General features: G+C 41.6%; 1 long non-coding RNA gene across 1 annotated transcript; it reads left to right on the top strand.

Moving 5' to 3' along the window:
- Positions 1 to 7,124: 7,124 nt before the first annotated feature.
- On the top strand, positions 7,125 to 19,605 carry LOC111892761 (uncharacterized). Its single transcript, XR_002850661.3, has 4 exons — positions 7,125 to 7,405; positions 8,075 to 8,168; positions 8,780 to 18,758; positions 18,830 to 19,605. It is a non-coding gene; the product is annotated as an uncharacterized LOC111892761 (long non-coding RNA).
- The last annotated feature ends 751 nt before the right edge of the window (positions 19,606 to 20,356 follow it).

Here is a 20,356-nt window from a genome sequence, read left to right as displayed (position 1 = left end):
TTCTAATTTTGGTTCTCTGGACCCAGAGGAATCCTAAATTTACTGGTATGTTTGGTTCTTCAGGATTAATAAAGATTCTTTCACATGTTTTTTTCATTATTTTAATTAAATATATATATTTTTTAAAATAAGAAGAGTAAATTACAAAATTCATCCCTATAGTATCCCAAAATGTGTAATTTAAGTCTGATGTTTTTATTTGTAAGTTTACTTTTAAATTAAAACTTCCGTACAGATTTAATTATTCGAATCAACTGTCATCTAAAATATAAATGACTCAAAATCTAAAATATAAAACACTCAATCTGTATATTTTAAGATACCACAATGACTAAAACTGCATTTTTGGATAACACAAAAACCAAATCTATAGACTTAAATTGAAATGTTTAAAATAAAACAGGGACCAATTTTGTAATTTACTCAAATAAGAATCAACAAAACAGTGGAAAAGGAAAAGAAGAAAGCGGCAGGGGTCATGACTCATGAGAAACCAACAGGTATTCAAATGGAGTATTTATGCTTTTAATTAAATATGAAAAAGCTTTTTTGGCATTTAATTGGGAAATGAGCCTAATTCTAGCATATGCCTTAGGTGTTGCTTTAATTTTTCTTTTTAAATAAATAATTAATTATTCATACAAATTGTAAACATGTAGTTAAACTAGCACAATGGGAAGTTATTTTAGTAAAAAATAATGTGGGCTCCAATTCATAGGTCAAGGATGTTAGGATATTAATTTAATCAAAGGGAGTTTATAGGAACAAAATATTGGTTATACTATAATAATCGTTGTCATCATTGGTTTGACCCTAGCTTTTGTCTTTGTTTATCTAATACTTGTACAAAATATATAATACAAATAATTACAAACAAAATAATTGTGAAAAGGATATCTTATAAGAAAATCAAACGTATTCTTCGTTTAATAAAATGACAATGAATTTCGTAGTACATATTTTATGAATTGTGAAATTGTTTCTAAAAGGTCTCTTATCATAAAAAAAAAATCTTAAAACTATTTTTTTTTTTTGTAAAATAACATAATTATTTGTAATTTAAAAAGAAATTTCTAAAAATCAAAACCATTCGTAAAATTATTTTGTAAGTTTGTTATTTCTATGAAGGCTGAAAATATGATCAGGTTATTAAATATAACTTGTGATGTTGATATTTTATGACTTTCTTGTATTCTTTTGTGTCAAAAGATATAACAATAAATTTTGATTTTCAGAAAGAAAATAGATAATCACACGATACTTTCTAACTTTGTTTTGGGTGGAATATATGCATCAATTATTGGGATCTAAGTGAGAAGAAAATACAAGTATGCCCTCAAATGATATGGAATGGAGTAGATAGCCGAAAAAAAAAAGGACCGGTGGGGAAGGGTCGTGGACCCAAGGGAAGAACTTTGAAATTTGTGTAAGGTTATTAAGGTAGCACCTTAATAAATAAATAAATAAATAGCGGTAGCATCCTAATATTACTTTTTCTAATTTACATTTTTTGGTAAAAAATAAAGTAAAAATTAAGGGTTGGCTAGACTATGGTTGGTCGCATGATCGATGGTTTATGAAAATTATTTATTTTAGGAACTTAACTTTATATATTAAACACTCGGTTTGACAATATTTCACAAATTTCTTATATCTTTCTCTTATGTTTATACTCAGTGAGTCATTCTTTCACATGTATACCTAGGTTGTACTATTTGTCCAATCTTAACTACGTGAATTCGAGTTCTTAGCATGACCATTTTTAGTGGATTTTAATTATGGTGGTAATATTCAACTCGAGGATGGAGAAATTGTGTTGAAAGTGCGTCAACTTTAAACAATTTAAGTAACATCAGATGAAGTTTGTTCAATTTCTTTATATATTTTATTAAATTTAATATCGTTAAGTTTCACATGTGTGAATAGTAAGTTAGATTATGTTATTTATTGATAGAAACTAATTTACTCATTTTAGCAATGTATTTTAGAGTATAAATGTAAAAGTTCTATTCAGTTAGATCATAATTCATTTTGCACTCAAACAATATTTCTTCATTTATTATCTCTATTCATAATCTTGTAATAGTATCAGAGCAATCAATCTAAGCTTTTGATTTCCTTTGTAATCATGGCTTCAAATCCGATCATTGGTAACAATGTCAATGATTATACTCCTCCTTCCAATAATTCTAATTCTACATTTCTTCCTAATTCAAAGGCTAATGATCCAAATATGTTTTTGGTATCAAGTCTCTCAAACAAGAATGAAAGTTACATGCAGTGGAAATTCGACATTCAATTGCGCTCGGGCAAAAAAAAGAAGATTGGATACATTGATGGAACTTCAAAGCAACTAGAGGCTCTAAAGGAATTGAGCTCGATGAGTGGATCAACAATGATTGCATGGTCAGATCATGATTGTTAAATGCGATTTCTCAAGAAATTGTTGGTGGCTCATCTTTGCCATTACTGCAAGAGGATTACTGAAACATCCCAAAAATACAGTCCAAAAATTTCATCTTTAGTTTGTAAATAATATCATGGTAACCCAAAACATCACATAAAAACAATAATGATAGTATCTCAAAAATCATATCAAATCACATGTCCAATATCAGAGTAAATCATCACAGGCTAAACGTTGTGGTGCGTGCAATGTAGTCATCCCAAGCTCTTCCCCTTACTAGCAGAAGTACCTGAAACCAAAACTGAAAACTATAAATATGAAGCTTAGTGAGTCTCCCAAAACTACCACATACAATACACATAATCACATAATAACATACATTGGGTCTTGCCCACTACATCACGCCTCGCCCCGCCTGAGACCGTAGTCCGACATCGGGCCCCGCCAGGCATCGGACTGAAGTCTGACATCGTGCCCCGCCCGGCATCAGACCAAAGTCTGGTATACATATAACATATCAACAAGCATATAACATAAGCACATAACATAAACATAACTTAGGCCTAGCCCACTACATCGGTCCCCGCCCGACATCGGACCGAAATCCGGCATTGGGCCCCGCCTGACATCGAGTAAAGTTCGGTATACATAAGCATATCAATAAGTACATATATACATAAACATATAAACATTCCTCAGGCCCCACCCAGCATCGGACCAAAATCCGGAAACATATAACATAACATATAAGCATTCCTCGGGCTTACCCTAGCATCAAACCGAAGCCTGGAACATATAAACAAGCACATGCAAGAATCACGAAGACATCAAGTATACAAACATTCCTCGGGCTTTCCTCGGCATCGGATCGTAACCCGAAAAACATATAAACCTACATCGGGCCCCGCATGGCATCGAACCTTAGTCTGGAACATACTAACATATATAAATGGGCTGACATTGGTGCCTTCGGCCTGTTCCCACTGGAGGAAAACTCACTTCGCACTGCTGAAATCCCGTGGATAAAACTATAGCTGCTGGATGACAGATCCCCGAACTGTTAACATTAAAACAAACCCAATTAGCCATTTGGGTTTCAATGCATAACCATAAATCCACACTTGGGGTAAAAGGACCATTTAACACCTATCCTAGCTTGGTTCACGACCAAAGCCCAAATTCACACTTTGGAGGCCCAAAAGCCCAATAAACAACCAAGGCCCAACATATGGCCTAATTTTCCAAATTGGTCCCAAACTTCTACATGGTCTTACCTTATGTCCAAACCATTTATTCTAGTCCAAACACTTGGCATTCCAATGGTCCAATATCTCATAATCATCAAGGCCCAATTACGGCCCATCTATGGCCTAATTTTTCAAATTGGACCCAAGCCTTTCCAATGGGCCTTATCCTAACCCCAATCCAAATATTCTAGTACATATACTTGCTCATGGATGGCCCATCAATAGCTCAATCACTAAGCCCAACAAAAGGCCTAACTCAAGGCCCAAACAAAATTAGGGTTTTTACATAAAATGACGATTAGGGTTAAGTGTTCTCACTTAACCCATTAAGGAATTAACCCATTAAGTCCATTAATCCATTAAGCCAACATACAATGGACTCGGCATAAGTCATAGCTTCAGTCCACTGGTCCAAACGTGGGTCCCGGCAATCCAAAACTAACATCTTCCAAAATTAGGGTTTTCTAAACCCTAATTAGGCTTTCCAACCCAAAACACGCCAATTAGGCCCAAAAGCTAAGTCTTTATATCAATTAGGGTTTAATTAGGTCAACTAGGGTTTCATTAGGTCGGGCAGCAACCACTACCACCTCAGGTAGTGGTGGTCAACGGCGACTCATAGCGGCAGCCACCACCTCGTGGTGGTTGTGATTCTAGATCCAAAACATGTCCAAAAATATCTCAAATAACAATCCATTCACACTCAAATGCACATTGTCGCCCAACACAACGGTTGGTAGCGGTAGAAGGCGGCAGCCACCACCTCACGGTGGCAACGGTGGATTTCCGGCCAAAAAAACACACACACGATCATTAGGCTTGTAGCAGCAAAACACAAACACTAACACAAGTAAAATCACAGAAACACACCCGGCATGGCCCCCCTCGAGGTGGCAGCGGCGGTCGGAGCAGCGGCGACACTCTTCAGCCGCTTGGAGTGGCGGCGACAGCGACGCATCAACAACAAAAGATGGAGGCGAGGAATGCGCACAATCTTCGATGGGGGAAACAATGGCATCGACGATGTTGGTCTTCTTTCAGCCTCTTCTTCCCCGACATCCATCATCCGGCTCGTCTGTTCTTCAATCGTCGGAGTCTCTGGCAGCGACGTTGTGGCATTTCGATGGCGAAGGAGTGGCGGCAGCAGGCTCGGCAACGTAGCAGCGGCTGGATGACTTCCATCTTCGGTGGCGGCTGGCAATAGAACTAGGGTTAGGGTTTTGGTAGCTTCTTTAAAACGCAGCCATGAGGAAGGGTGACGGGTATGTCCCTTTCTTATAAAACTTTCACCAATTATTCATATTCAGTCCCTCCTACTCAAATCCTCTTCAACTTAAATCCAAAACTTACCAAACAGCCCCTGCCCTCAGAAATCTTTACAAACTGAATCCGGAATTTACCCTTTAGCCCTTGCTTCTCAAAATTTATTCAACACAAGTCCAAATGATACCATTTAAACCATAAATTCCCAAATTTATAACATTTTACTCCCAAGGCTGACACTAATAAACTATTATGGATTTAGGGTTTTAATAAAATGATATGAAATATACTTCTTATCCCGGGTTTATTTATTTATTTATTTTATTTAATCTTATTTATTTAAATTCCAAAATAGAATGTTACAATTCTACCCCACTTAAAATTAGATTCCATCCTCGAAATCATTCCTTACCATTCTTGTCACGCTCAACAACTTGATCGTCATGGCCACAATCTCGAGCATACAACAACCTTTCCAAGGCAACCAAAACCAACCCTCGCAGTGCTCTACAACCCGCAGATGAAGGAATCCTTTGCAACTTAATCACATTTACTCAAGTTAAAATGTGAAGTCTCGAGATGGTCTAACTCCCTGACAGACCACCCATACTGAATCAGTATTGTTGAACCCAATCTACTTATCTCTCAGCTAACCATTTAACTTTTGATAACCGTAGGTTCCTACTGGAAACAGAATCACAGACCTAATTATCCCTGCAGAGCACTTATACATGACCAAGGCTCAAATAATTCCTTCGAGTAAGAGACTCATCCTTGCAACGGTTAGACTCAAACGAGAGTTGCGCAACAAGGTCAAATCAATTACTCTGAGATTATTTAATCCCACTGCAAGTGACTTATCACTTCCCAATCAATTGGTCATTTTGTCCGTACTTGCGAACCTAAAACACTAATACTGTCTAAGACATTGAAATTGCGTGAAACACTGAACTGCCTGAAACAGTATGTTGTCTCCTAGCTACTCTCCAAAATCCATCGAGACCTCCCTGGTCTCAATTTGTTTGTCAGTCATCTGAAATACCGGGTTCCGTCCAGGTTACGGAGCCAAAAGATTCCCATGCAGTCACCCCAAATGACTTCCAAACGAAATCCTTGTCTGCCAATAGTTGTCATTAGTTATATTGCCACTATGGCTCTAATGACCTCCTGATCCAACCGATCGGGTCCATACGTCGAATCCTAACGTCACCAAATCCAAGGCTTAGAATGATTACTACATGACTAAGGGTAGTCTTATAACACAAACGACCTTAAACGGTCCATCGCTTCCTACGGCCTTATCATTGGCCCAACCAGCTCTAATTCATCTGGGGAAATCTGTAAAACCAATCCGTGGATTTACCATGCCCTCACTGTTGCACCCGAACTGGTGGGTACTATGTAACGCCCGGGTTTCAGGGCTAAGCATTTTTGTCAATGTAATAGTCTATGTCAACTCTTGTAACTCTTTTTGAAGTAATAAAGATGAAATATTTGAGTATTTTGTGAATTATGTGAATTTATATGCTTATTATTTAATTATAAAGATATAATTAATAAAGAATAAAAACAAGCGTCAAAATTAAATTGTGAGATAAACCTGATATAATTACATAAAGTTGGAGAGTACGTTTCTGCCTACGCGTGGATATAAAGAACGTCGAAAACGGAGTTCGTATGCAAAAGATACGGCAGTTTTACGAAAATCGGACAGTAAAACACTGCTTTTCTTTAATCGCGTAAAACCAAATCGATCCTTTGCGGTACTTATGCTTTGCCGACGGGATTTCCGAGGGCGTTTTTGGACTCAAGATATGGTCTAGTATTTGATTTCATACTCGAAATATTTTTAACGAAAATATTTATAAAAGTTGCGAAAAAGGACATCGAGTGTCGTTTAGACGCAAAACTTTAAGTGCGATTTCCCGGGGTTCCATAACTCCAAAAATTAATCCGTTCGGGTTTCTGGAATCCTTGAATTACCCTCTTTCATAAGAAATTTTCAAAAACGCAATCCGATGTTGAGATCTCGAGACACACGATTTTGTGTGTTTTGGGCAATTAAAGGAGGAAAAACCCATGTGGACCCACATGACTTGCATGGGAGAAAAATCCCCAGCCAATTGCTTCTCCTCTTGGTCTTATCCACGTGATCTTCTCCTCATCCTCACTCTTTTGCTTGCACACTTCAATTTGTGAGTACATTGCTTGGCTGGAGGCATGGCCCAAACTTGTATGTGAGTGTGTGTGTTGACTATAAAATGAGGCTTAGACACCTTCATTTCTCACTCACAAAATCTGCCATCATCTTCCTCTTCTTCCTCTCTCTCTCTCTCTCTCTCTCTCTCTCTCTCTCTCTCAATCTTGATCTCTATATCCCTTTCTATCTCCCTTAGATTGAATAACCACCATTTCCACCACCTACTGTTGTCACAAGCTCCTCCGTCCAGCACCAATCTTGCACCATCACTACCATATTGGTGCCACCGTAAGTCCTCCATCGCTAAGATTATTATTATTATTATTATTATTATTATTATTATTATTATTATTATTATTATTTTCCTATGTTGTTCGAACTCACTAGGGAAGCAAGGCAAATTCATGTGTTTTCTTTTTAAAACCTCATGCACATATGTGATGTATTTTCGATCAGTAGCCAAAAGAAAGAAGCCATTCATTTCTTTTATTAGCCATACATACAAATTGTTTGTTTGATCAGTAAAATCTGAAAATAAAGCTCAAACTTCCATTTATTTTATTGAAAACAAACCCTCAAGTTGTGTTTAGTTTACAAAGTAGCCCATTCTTATTTCCTAATTTACAAACAACATATATATTTATATATGTAAATACGAAAGAAACATATATACATATTTTTCGTTTTTTTCCTTTTTCTTTTCCAAACTTCCATTTCAATTAACTACATATAGTCCTTGTAGTAATTCAAAATAATTAAAAGCCCCCTCCATGGAATTTCATTGCAAAATAAGTCCAAGATGCAAACTTGGAATTTATATAATTCATTTTAGCCATTAATTTGAAAAGTATTGACAAACATAACACCATTTGATTTATTAAATTAGTAAATGGACCCCATACCTTGGTTAATTACCAAACTACCCTCCAAATATTAATTATATTAATATTTCCTTAGGAAACTAAATTTTCTCGGAGATTCATATTCACGGAAATACTACTCGACCTTCTCGCATCCATTCCAGAACACTAATCGTCTATCGAACGTTAAGGTGAGTGCATAGTTACTTTCAACTTACACATAGATATGAAGTATTTTATATAAATTACGTGCTATGTGTGCATATTATCTGAATATTTGCTATCTATGCTAGATGAACGTTGTTATACATGTTTTCAATGATTTAAACTGTATATGTATTTTATATCTAAGAAAATGTTGGGGTAAAACATGGGTAGATGCAATAGGTGATGTGTGATAAAATGATGAGAGGCCTCGATGTTGATGTTGTTGATTCTGTCATCTAGCGGAGTATGGATGACGACCACGGACTCTTCTAGACAGTCCAGTGGAACACTAGCAGGCTCGCAACCTGTAGGTGTTTGTGAACGATATGTTCATCGGTGTACTCCATCCCCCACATGGTTGCCTTTAGGACATTTATTGCTGAGGAATCCCCTTAGCAGTAGTGTCCGTCCCGATGATGATCCTTAGGCTAGGTCCCTTATGATAGGTATTTAGGGACGTAAAGTGAGGATAACGGGAACGGGTAATTGGGTTATTGTTGATCGATGAAATTAATAAACTTATTTATTGTGGGTTGAAAAACCTATGTGCTCACCAGGCTCCCAAGCCTGACCCACTCAGTTTTATGAATTACAGGTAGTGGCGCATGAGCATAGATGTGATGTTTTGGACGAGGGATTACGGATATAGGCCTGTAGATATGAAATAATGTAGTAAGGCTTATATTGTACTGTTTATGCTTTTGATCTGTACGAACATGACATCCCAAGTCTTTTAATGAAATACATTTCTATGGAAATGCTTTTGATAAATCTTTATCATATCTTGTTTTGGGACAAATTCCGCAACACTTTCATTTAAAATGTAACTCTGATTTTTAAACAAAGCATAAACAAACCGGTCTTTTCTGGCCGTGATTTTGGGGATGTCACATACTATTGTTCCTTCTATAATCTAATAACACTCTCATGCTATCTACCAACATAGTGAATGCTACGGTTACACCCGCAGTCTTACAACATTCTAGCACTATCTGCCAACCTTGTGAATGCTACGGCTACACCCGCAGACTTACAACACTCTAACATTATCTGTCAACCTTGTGAATGCTACGGCTACACCCGCAAACTTATAACACTCTAACACTATCTGCCAACCTTGTGAATGCTACGGCTACACCCACAGACTTACAACACTCTAACACTATCTGTCAACCTTGTGAATGCTATGGCTACACTCGCAGACTTACAACACTCTAACACTATCTGTCAACCTTGTGAATGCTACGGCTACACCCGCAGACTTACAACACTCTAAAACTATCTGTCAACCTTGTGAATGCTACGGCTACACCCGTAAACTTACAACATTCTAAAACTATCTGTCAACCTTGTGAATGTTACGGCTACACCCGCAGACTTACAACACTCTAAAACTATTTGTCAACCTTGTGAATGCTATAGCTACACCCGCAAACTTATAACACTCTAACACTATCTATCAATCGTGTGAATGCTATGACTACACCCGCAGACTTACAACACTTCCTCACACTATCTGGTTTCCAGAGAATGCTATGGCTATCCTACAGTCTCACAACACTGTCCACGTTGTCTCAATCGCCGATTACCAATTCGAACACATCCATCATTGAACACACACACATGATCTAACATCCCAACTGAACTCATGTTCTGACTAGAATCCCCAACCTGGTTCCATAAGGCCTGCTATCAAACATTCCGAGAACGCGATCTCATCATCGACAAGTTTTCCGAACTTCCAACTCACACTATTGTAACAACGTAATTTTCAAAACAAAATTTTCATTTTTCAACAACCATTTTCATATAAAATATTTTCAAAAATATCCAACAATAGTTATCAAAACATATCGTATCCCAAGATCACAAAAATCAAAACCTCTCTCTAATGTCGACGACCCTTCCACTCGGCACCGTCGGATCACTAAGGCCGAATTTCGTCCCTACTCGACGGGTGGGTCTTGCAGTCAAGCTCCCTTCTGCCTTTGCACTCGAGGGCCAATCTCTATCCGGCCCGAGGAAACCTTTGCACGCCTCCGTTACCTTTTGGGAGGCCTATGCCCCATAGAACCTGTCTACCTGAGACTGTCCCTTGGCCCGTACATCCTGACACAAGGTTAGAATTCTAGCTCTTCCAAAGTGGTATCTCACTGATGGCTCGGACCCCCCCCCCCCCCGGAAGCATGTCGGCGCCTTCCCATGGTCCTCACTAGTACCTGAAACACATAACACAACAACTGTAAGCATAAATGCTTAGTGAGTTCCCCAAAATACCACTTACAAACATACACCTTTCCAGGCCATACTTCACACGACCTTCCGGTCCATGTGTCTCAGGGGACTTCTGTCCCAACCCGGTAAACCTTCCGGTCCTACCCGTGTTGACCTTCCGGTCCATATCATAATGCCTTCCGGCCCATATCAAACATAACATGTATATCACATACATAGCGCATACGAAACAGACAACTCATAGCATGTAACGCACATATCTCATAGCACACCAGACCTTCCGGTCACACATAGGTACCTTTCCAGGTATAATATAGTGAGAAGACTTACCTCATATGATGTCTAGAACCTCACGTGCTCGATATCTCTGAATCTCGAAACGACAACCTAGCCTCGCCTAATCACAACAAATAATCATTCTAATTATTAACGGCTTTCAAGGCTATGCTACACCCTTTTCCACTATCCCATAGAAGGGTAAAAGACCATTTCACCCCTCCCTGACTCAAAAGTCCACATGTTGACCAAAACCCTAAAAGTCAACAAAAGTCAACAGCAAGCAATACGCGGGGTGTACCAGCTCCTGTACGCGGGGCGTACCCTTGCATTCCAGAAACGGGGGACGCGACCCAATACGCGGCGCGTACTGGGATTACGCCCAACGTACATCCCAGTTTCTTACTTCCTCATTCTAATGTCTTAAACGATTAAGACATAACCCCATATTCCAGATCTGGCCATTTTAATATCTCTAAATCCATAAAGTCGAAACCTTTAAGCCTTTGCATGGCTATAAAGGTTCCCCACACCTTCTAACACCTTTCCTTTCTCCTCCAAAAGTCTAGATCTCATGCATGGCTCAACATTCACGTCCAAGATTGCATTTTTATGAACTTACAACTCATATAGTCCTGGAATATGATAGATCTAGGCCAGTGGAGGCTATTTGCTCATAAAATCTCCATCTTGGGACCAAAAACCCTAGAAATTGGCCCAAGAAGCACACCACACAAACTACAAGGCAAGATCTGAACTTTTTACCTCGGGAAGAGGCTCCAACCTTTGTAGTCCTTAGATCTACACTTGTCCACCCACTTCTAGCTTCCACAATGGTCTCCTCTACTCTTTCACCACCTGGGAATGACACTTTGAAGCTTAGAACACTCACACCCAAGCTAAAAATGAAGGAAATACTCTCTTAGGGTTTCTTTCTGAAAGATGGTGGCTGAGGGACAAGACCATCTCATTCCTTTTATAGCCTTCAAGTCATATTAGGGTTTTGAATATGGGCCGGTTACGCCCGGCGTAACCTTAGGTACGCCCAGCGTACCCGGATGGACCCGCGTACAAAATAAGCGTGCGAGTACGTGTAGCGTACTCCTTGTACTCCCAGCGTACTCACAAGCTTAGTACTTAACACAAAGGGAACTAATATGACAACTTGGAAAAGATGAAGGGTTAAATGGTTGAACCTGAATTCCGGGATGTTACAATTCTCCCCCACTAGAACCAGACTTCGTCCCCGAAGTCTTATACCGAAAACAACTCCAGATGCTGCTCCCGCATCTCCGACTCTGACTCCCACGTCAGCTCGGACCCCTTCCGATGCTGTCACTGAACCTGCGCCAATGACACCTCATTGTTCCTCAGAACCTTGATCTTCCGATCCCGAATCGCGATTGGTCTCTCGGCATAATTCAGGCCTGCATCCACCTGAATATCCTTCAGAGGCATTACCGCTGACTCGTCGGCTATACACTTCCTCAACTGAGACACGTGGAAGGTATCATGAATCTGGCTCAACTCCGCAGGTAGCTCCAGATGATATGCTACTCTGCCTACCCTCGCAATCACTCTAAACGGCCCAATATACTGGAACCCCAGCTTGCCCCTCTTCCTGAATCGGATCACTCATTTCCAAGGAGATACCTTCAGGAGCACGAAATCACCAACCTGGAACTCGAGCTCAGACCGTCGCCTATCCGCATAACTCTTCTGGTGACTCTGAGCGGTCAACAACCTCTTTCGGACTTGCTGTATCTGCTCTGTCGTCTGGAGCACAATCTATGTACTACCCATCACGCATTGCCCTACTTCTCCCCAACATATGGGGGTCCGACACCTCCTCCCATACAACAGCTCAAAAGGTGGCATACCGATGCTCGAGTGATGGCTGTTGTTGTAGGAAAACTCAACCAAGGGCAAATACGTGTCCCAACTTCGGCCGAAATCCAATACACACGCCCGAAGCATGTCCTCGAGCGTCCGAATCGTCCGCTCACTCTGTCCGTCCGTCTGTGGGTGGTATGCGGTACTGAAATGCAGCCTCGTACCCAACTCCTCGTGAAATTTCTTCCAAAATATGGAAGTAAATCGCACATCTCAATCTGAAACAATCGAGATCGGAACTCCATGCCGCGATACCACATCCCTCACATACAGCTATGTCAGCCTCTCAGCAAAAGAGCTCTCACTGATAGCAAGAAAGTGAGCGCTCTTCGTCAACCTGTCCACAATCACCCAAATTGCATCGACACCTCTAGCAGTCCTTGGCAATTTGGTGATAAAATCCATGGTAACTTGCTCCCACTTCCACTCGAGAATCTTTAACGGCTGCAGCTTACCATGCGGACGCTGGTGCTCGGCCTTAACCTTGTGACAGGTCAAGCACCTCTCTACGAACCATGCAACATCCCTCTTCATACAGAGCCACCAATACTCCTTCTTTAAATCCAAGAACATCTTAGTGGCCCCGAGATGGATCGAGAACTTCGACCTATGGGCCTCCTCCATCAAGATTGTACGCGCTCCGCCCACAAACGGTACCCAAATCCGGCCCTGAAAAGTCATAAGTCCTCGACTATCGGTAACAAACTCTGATACCTGCCCGATCACCCGCTCCCTTTTGCGGTTCTCCGGTCTCACTGCCTCTGCCTGGGCCCCTCGTATAGTGTCCAACACCAGAGTCATCACTGTCAACCTCATACAAACGTCTCGAATCGGGGCGCTCTCCGCCCTACGGCTCAAAGCATCGGCTACAACATTAGCCTTGCCTGGGTGGTACAGGATCTCACAATCGTAATCCTTTACCACATCCAACCATCTCCTATGGCGCATATTCAGGTTGGGCTGATCCATCAAGTACTTCAGACTCTTGTGGTCCGTGTATATGGTACACCGAACCCCATACAGATAGTGACGCCAGATCTTGAGGGCGAACACCACAACCCCCAGCTCCAGATCGTGGGTGGGATACCTCGACTCATGAGGCTTCAGCTGCCTCGAAGCATATGTTATCACATGCCCCATCTGCATAAGCACTGCTCCCAAACCGGATATCGATGCATCGCAGTACACCACAAAATCCTCCATCCCTTCTAGGAGTGCGAGCATCGGGGCTTCGTACAACTTCTGGCGAAGTGTCTCAAATGAGGTCTGCTGCTCCGGACCCCAGGAAAAAGCGACACCCTTCCGGGTCATCTTGGTAAGTGGCACGATGATCTTGGAGAAATCCTTAATAAATCTCCGATAATAACCGGCCAATCCCAAAAAGCTCCTGATCTCGGTGGGTGATCTCGGCACCTCCCACCTCATGACCGCCTCAATCTTAGCCGAATCGACCAATATTCCATTATGGTTGACGAGATGTCCCAAAAACTGAACCTCTCGTAACCAGAACTCACACTTGGAGAATTTGGCATACAACCTCTCCGATCTTAGAACTCCAAGGATCTCCCTCAAATGTTCCTCATGTTGCTCTCTAGACCTCGAATATACCAAAATATCATCAATGAATACGATCACCGACCGATCTAGCATCGGCCTGCACACCCTGTTCATGAGATCCATGAAAGCAACTGGTGCATTGGTGAGCCCAAAAAGGCATCACCACGAACTCGTAATGCCCATAACGAGTTCTGAATGCTGTCTTCTGAATATCTTCATCCCGAACCCTCATCTGATTATAACCCGACCTCAAGTCTATCTTGGAGAACCAAGACGCCCCCTGCAACTAATTGAACAGATCATCGATCCTCGGCAACGAATAACGGTTCTTGACCGTAAACTTGTTCAACTCCCGGTAATCAATACACATCCGGTGTGAACCATCCTTCTTCTTGACAAAAAGGATCGGCGCTCCCCAATGTGAGCTACTCGGTCGAATAAGCCCTTTCTCCAATAGCTCCTGAAGCTGCGAGGATAACTCCTGCATCTCTGGCGGCGCGAGGTGATAAGGCGCCTTGGCGATAGGTGCTGCTCCCGGAACCAAATCGATACGGAACTCCACACCGAAAATCTCAAGGATACATCCTCGAATCACATCCGAAGCATGCACTACTCGCTCATCAGCTATGGAAACTCACAGAGGTCGACTCAACGCCTCTCGATGGATACTAATGTGCTGACTAAATGCCAAGGAAACAAATGATTGACTCGCACCCGAGTCAAATAATACCAAAGCAGGTACATAACTCACAAGAAAAGTACCTACGCATATCATCATATAAGCACAATATCTCAAACAAAGGATAAAATACATAATACATACCAGCCACAACATCGGGCGCCGCGCGGACCTCCTCTGCAGTCAACTGGAAAGCTCTCCCACGAGCCTTCGGAGCCTCGACCTTCACCAGTTGAACCTCGGTAACCCTAGCAGCAGGTGCAGATCCCTGCGCTGATCCCTGATGTAGCTGAGGGCACTCGGCCTTCCGATGGTCGGTCTGGTTGCAATGGAAGCAAACCATAAATCCCTTGGGGCAATCCTTGGCGATATGCCCCTCATTGCCACATTTGTAGCAAGCACCCGATCGATAGGCCCCCTCGTGACCCTTGCCGCACTTCCCGCAAGTGCGGCCCTTCTAGTCTCCAGTCTTCGAATCAGCGGACTTGGTCCGCTTGGCTGCCCGGCTGAGACTGAGCCGGCCACTGATCCATCCTATGAGACTCGGCCTCCTTCCTGGCCTGAGTCTCCAACTCAATCTCCCTCTTTCGGGCATTTTCCTGGAGCTCAGCAAATGTCCGGTACGTCGAGTTCGACACGAACTCCCGAATGTCCCTCCTCAGAATGCCCAAATACCGGCTCATCCGTGCCTGCTCAGTGGACACCTGCTCAGGGCAGAACATCGCCCTCTCATGAAACTTCCGGGTGACCACAGTAACCGAATCATTACCCTGCTTAAGGGTCAAGAACTCCTGAACCAACCGTTCCCTCTCCACCGGGGGAACAAACTCGTCTCTGAACATGGTGGTGAACTTCTCCTAGGTCACCGCTGAAATCTCTGCAAGAGTGAAGTTCACTGTCACAGACTTCCACCAATCCTTCGCTCCCAAGCGAAGCTGGTTCAGAGCGAACCGTACCCTCAGGTGCTCCGGACATGAACACGTATAGAAGCATCCCATAATGTCAGCAATCCACCTCATCGCAGCGATCGGATCCTGCGTCCCATCAAACTCGGGTGGCTTCGTGTTGCTGAACTCCCGGAACAACAACGAGTCACCTCCCTAAGGCCTGGAAGCAGCCACAGCTGCTGTAGTTGCAGCGGATGCGGCCTCAGTCACCGCGGCGTACCGCTCATCAAAAGTCTCCATTAGTGTGATCTTGATAGACCCAAACATCTCCGGAATCTCGGCCCTGATCGCCGCAGCCACCTCATCGTGGATCATTTGACGAAGCTCCTTGTCACTCACACCGCTCGTCTCAGGTCTGTGGCGTGTCCCAACCATGATGTCTCTGAAATATAATATAATAATATCAAAGACTCATTCGAGTATGCTCACACTCGAAATCTCGACCCTACTTGTTCCTTAGTGCCCAAAGGATTCTTACCTAGAGTGCGCACTGCTTCGGTGTCTTCGGTAGTACGGGCCCTTATACTACCGCCTACACCGCATTAATATTCACCCTAAGTCCTCATCCTTGGATCCCAAATCAAAAGTACTCTATATCTCACTGGCATAGGCTACTCCTCGGGAGACCTCTCATAAGCCCCTCACTGCTACCTACTCGCTCGCAAGCATCACATAGCAACACATTCCTTCCTAGGCTAAGGCATCACAAAATCAGGCCACTCTAGTCCTAATATGAATACCTAGCCAGCTCTAGCATGCATAATATAACATATCATATTTCATAACACATACGTAAGGACATTTTGGGGGGTTTTACCGTTCGGGCGCTGACTGACCGTACACACTGCTCCGCTCTGGTTGTCTCAAAATCTCTTGCTTTTTAGAAAATTTAGTTTTTTTATCGTTTGAAAATTTCCTCAAATCCTCAGTTTGAGTTCGGCTACGCCCGAAGGTGCATCTGAATCTCTCAAACCAAGGCTCTGATACCAACTTGTAACAACGTAATTTTCAAAACAAAATTTTCATTTTTCAATAACCATTTTCATATAAAATATTTTCAAAAATATCCAACAATAGTTATCAAAGCATATCGTATCCCAAGATCACAAAAATCAAATCCTCTCTCTAGTGTGTACGAGTCACGCCGGTGCCTTTCCATGGTCCTCGTTAGTACCTGAAACACATAACACAACAACTGTAAGCATAAATGCTTAGTGAGTTCCCCAAAATACCACTTACAAACATACGCCTTTCCAGGCCATACTTCACACGAACTTCCGGTCCATGTGTCTCAGGGGACTTCCGTCCCAACCCGGTAAACCTTCCGGTCTTACCCGTGTTGACCTTCTGGTCCATAACTCCCTGACCTTCCGGTCCATATCATAATGCCTTCCGGCCCATATCAAACATAGCATATATATCACATACATAGCGCATACGAAACAGACAACTCATAGCATGTAACACACATATCTCATAGCACACCAGACCTTCCGGTCACACATAGGTACCTTTCCAGGTACAGTATAGTGAGAAGACTCACCTCGTATGATATCTAGAACCTCACGTGCTCGATATCTCTGAATCTCGAAACGACAACCTAGCCTCGCCTAATCACAACAAATAATCATTCTAATTATTAACGGCTTTCAAGGCTATGCTACACCCTTTTCCACTATCCCACAGAAGGGTAAAAGACCATTTCACCCCTCCCTGACTCAAAAGTCCACATGTTGACCAAAACCCTAAAAGTCAACAACAAGCAGTACGTGGGGCGTACCGACTCCTATACTCGGGGTGTACCCTTTGCATTCTAGAAACGGGGGACACGACCCACTATGCAGCGCGTACTGGGATTACGCCCAACGTACATCCCAGTTTCTTACTTCCTCATTCTAATGTCTTAAACGATTAAGACATAACCCCATATTCCATATCTGGCCATTTTAATATCTCTAAATCCATAAAGTCGAAACCTTTAAGCCTTTGCATGGCTATAAAGGTTCCCCACACCTTCTAACACCTTTCCTTTCTCCTCAAAAAGTCTAGATCTCATGCATGGCTCAACATTCACGTCCAAGATTGCATTTTTATGAACTTACAACTCATATAGTCCTGGAATATGATAGATCTAGGCCAGTGGAGGCTATTTGCTCATAAAATCTCCATCTTGGGACCAAAGACCCTAGAAATTGGCCCAAGAAGCACACCACACAAACTACAAGGCAAGATCTGAACTTTTTACCTCGGGAAGAGGCTCCAACCTTTGTAGTCCTTAGATCTACACTTTTCCACCCACTTCTAGCTTCCACAATGGTCTCCTATACTCTTTCACCACCTGGGAATGACACTTTGAAGCTTAGAACACTCACACCCAAGCTAAAAACAAAGGAAATACTCTCTTAGGGTTTCTTTCTGAAAGATGGTGGCTGAGGGACAAGACCATCTCATTCCTTTTATAGCCTTCAAGTCATATTAGGGTGTTTAATTTGGGCCGGTTACGCCCGGCGTAACCTTAGGTACTCCCAACGTACCCGGATGGACCCGCGTACAAAATAAGCACGCGAGTACGCGTAGCGTACTCCTTGTACGCCCAGCGTACTCACAAGCTTAGCAATTAACACAAAGGGACCTAATATGACAACTTGGAAAAGATGAAGGGTTAAATGGTTGAACCTGAATTCCGGGATGTTACAAATATCCTCAATCCATACAGCCGCTTGGACTGTCTTCCTTCCTAAAAAAGAATGCAAAACTTATCACAGTCTCAAAACTGCTCCTGTTTTCAAATCCCTGGATGATTCTCCCCCACTTAGATTCGACTAAGTCTTCACGATTCATGAAAATTGAAGAATTCCCACTTAGAAAAAGTATATGCAAGGAGATAGGTCACAACAAGGATACTTGTCCCACAAAGAAGACCCTAAGATGTAAATGAGAGGAAAAACAAGAAACAAAAACTTTGTCCAAGGAAAAAAGCAGCCCAGGTAAAACCATTTTCTATTTAAAGTTATTTACATGTGCTTATCCACTTACATAATTATTTCTTATATTGTAGGCTAGTACAAGTGAACCTTAAGAACATGATGAGGTTGAATTGACTCCAATTTAGGTGGATACTACTCAAAATGATTTCTAGGATACTCCTGGTGATTATGATTCTAGTATTGCAGGGGGTTGTGCTCAGTATATGCAAGTGACTCCTCTTAGAAGTTATGAAGTTGAAGATTTTGTTGGTGAGGATGTTGAGGTTGAAAATGTTGAAGGTGGTCAGGGTGAAGCAAATGGTGTGGTTGAAGATGGCCAGGGTCAAACTAAAGGTGCGGTTGAAGATGGTCAAGGTCAAGCTAATGGTGTGTTTGAAGATGGTCAGGGTATAGTTAATGTTGTGGTTGAGGAAGCTGTTGAGGTTCCTAATGTGCAAGTGAAGCAGGTTAGACCAATTTTAGATATTTTGAAGACGATAAGGAGAAGAAAGTCAGAGAGAATATTGAAGATCAAATTAGGAAAGATAGTTAGTGGTGTTGATGATCCAGGAAATTCCAAGGGAAAAGCTCTTATAATTGATTAGGGTAGGGTGTTATGGTTTTGTGTTTTTGTCTTTGTGTTTCTGTAATATGGATTTAATGTAAGTCTATTAGGATGACGGTAATTTTGACTTTGTGTCTGTGTTTGTATAATATGGTAATTTTTTTGTAACTATGATAGTATGTTACCATTTTAGGTTAAATGCAGAATGTTCTCTTTTAATGTGTTTAGCTATAAGAAAAGGTGATGGCTTTTTATATATCCTGCATGGAATAGTTTGGAATTATGTGTATGAATGTCAATGTGGTATATGGTATCGGATATATTACTTTAATGGGTTGAAAGGTCCCATTTCTCCATTATAAAACATCCATTATGTATGCAAATGGTCCCCATACAATTGGTACTTTCACAATGACCACTGCAACCAATATAATTATACTAATATAGGGAAATGAAACCGTACATGCATGTTTCCTTTGAATAACATAAACAATTCCATTTGCATAAACGATTCCATTCAACTATCCACATAAACTTTCCATTCCAGTTATATGTTGTTGGGACTTTACATTAAGGCTAATTACCAATTGTCATTGGGATTTTACAAAAGATACAAAATGCAACATATTACCACTTTAGGCTGACTTTACAAAAGATACAAAAAACCTTCACATCCTAATACATACACCTTACACTAACAGCTAAACCAGAAACTTCACATCCCAACACTAATTAGCAAACTTAAAAACAAAACAAACATACCCAACAACTAGAACAACTACCAACAGCTTGTAGATACGTATGCTCTTCTTGGAAATCACACATCCCCTTCTCCATGCTTGCCACTAGACTCTTCTCCTTACTCAGTCCAACTTAACATTCTTAGTCCTCAAGTTTTTTATGACACTAAGATCCTCTTTGGAATCCAACTGCTGCTTCATGGAATAGATGAGGTTTTCTTAGTAACCATCTTCCAGTGCAACATCTTTCCATTCAAAGTAATCACATTTCCTCAGTCTTGTTTGTATCAAACCCACATTAATAAAACATCAAA

This window comes from Lactuca sativa, chromosome 7 (genome assembly GCF_002870075.4).
Source record: "Lactuca sativa cultivar Salinas chromosome 7, Lsat_Salinas_v11, whole genome shotgun sequence".
NCBI lineage: Eukaryota > Viridiplantae > Streptophyta > Magnoliopsida > Asterales > Asteraceae > Lactuca > Lactuca sativa.
This window is presented reverse-complemented; position numbering and strand designations above follow the sequence as displayed.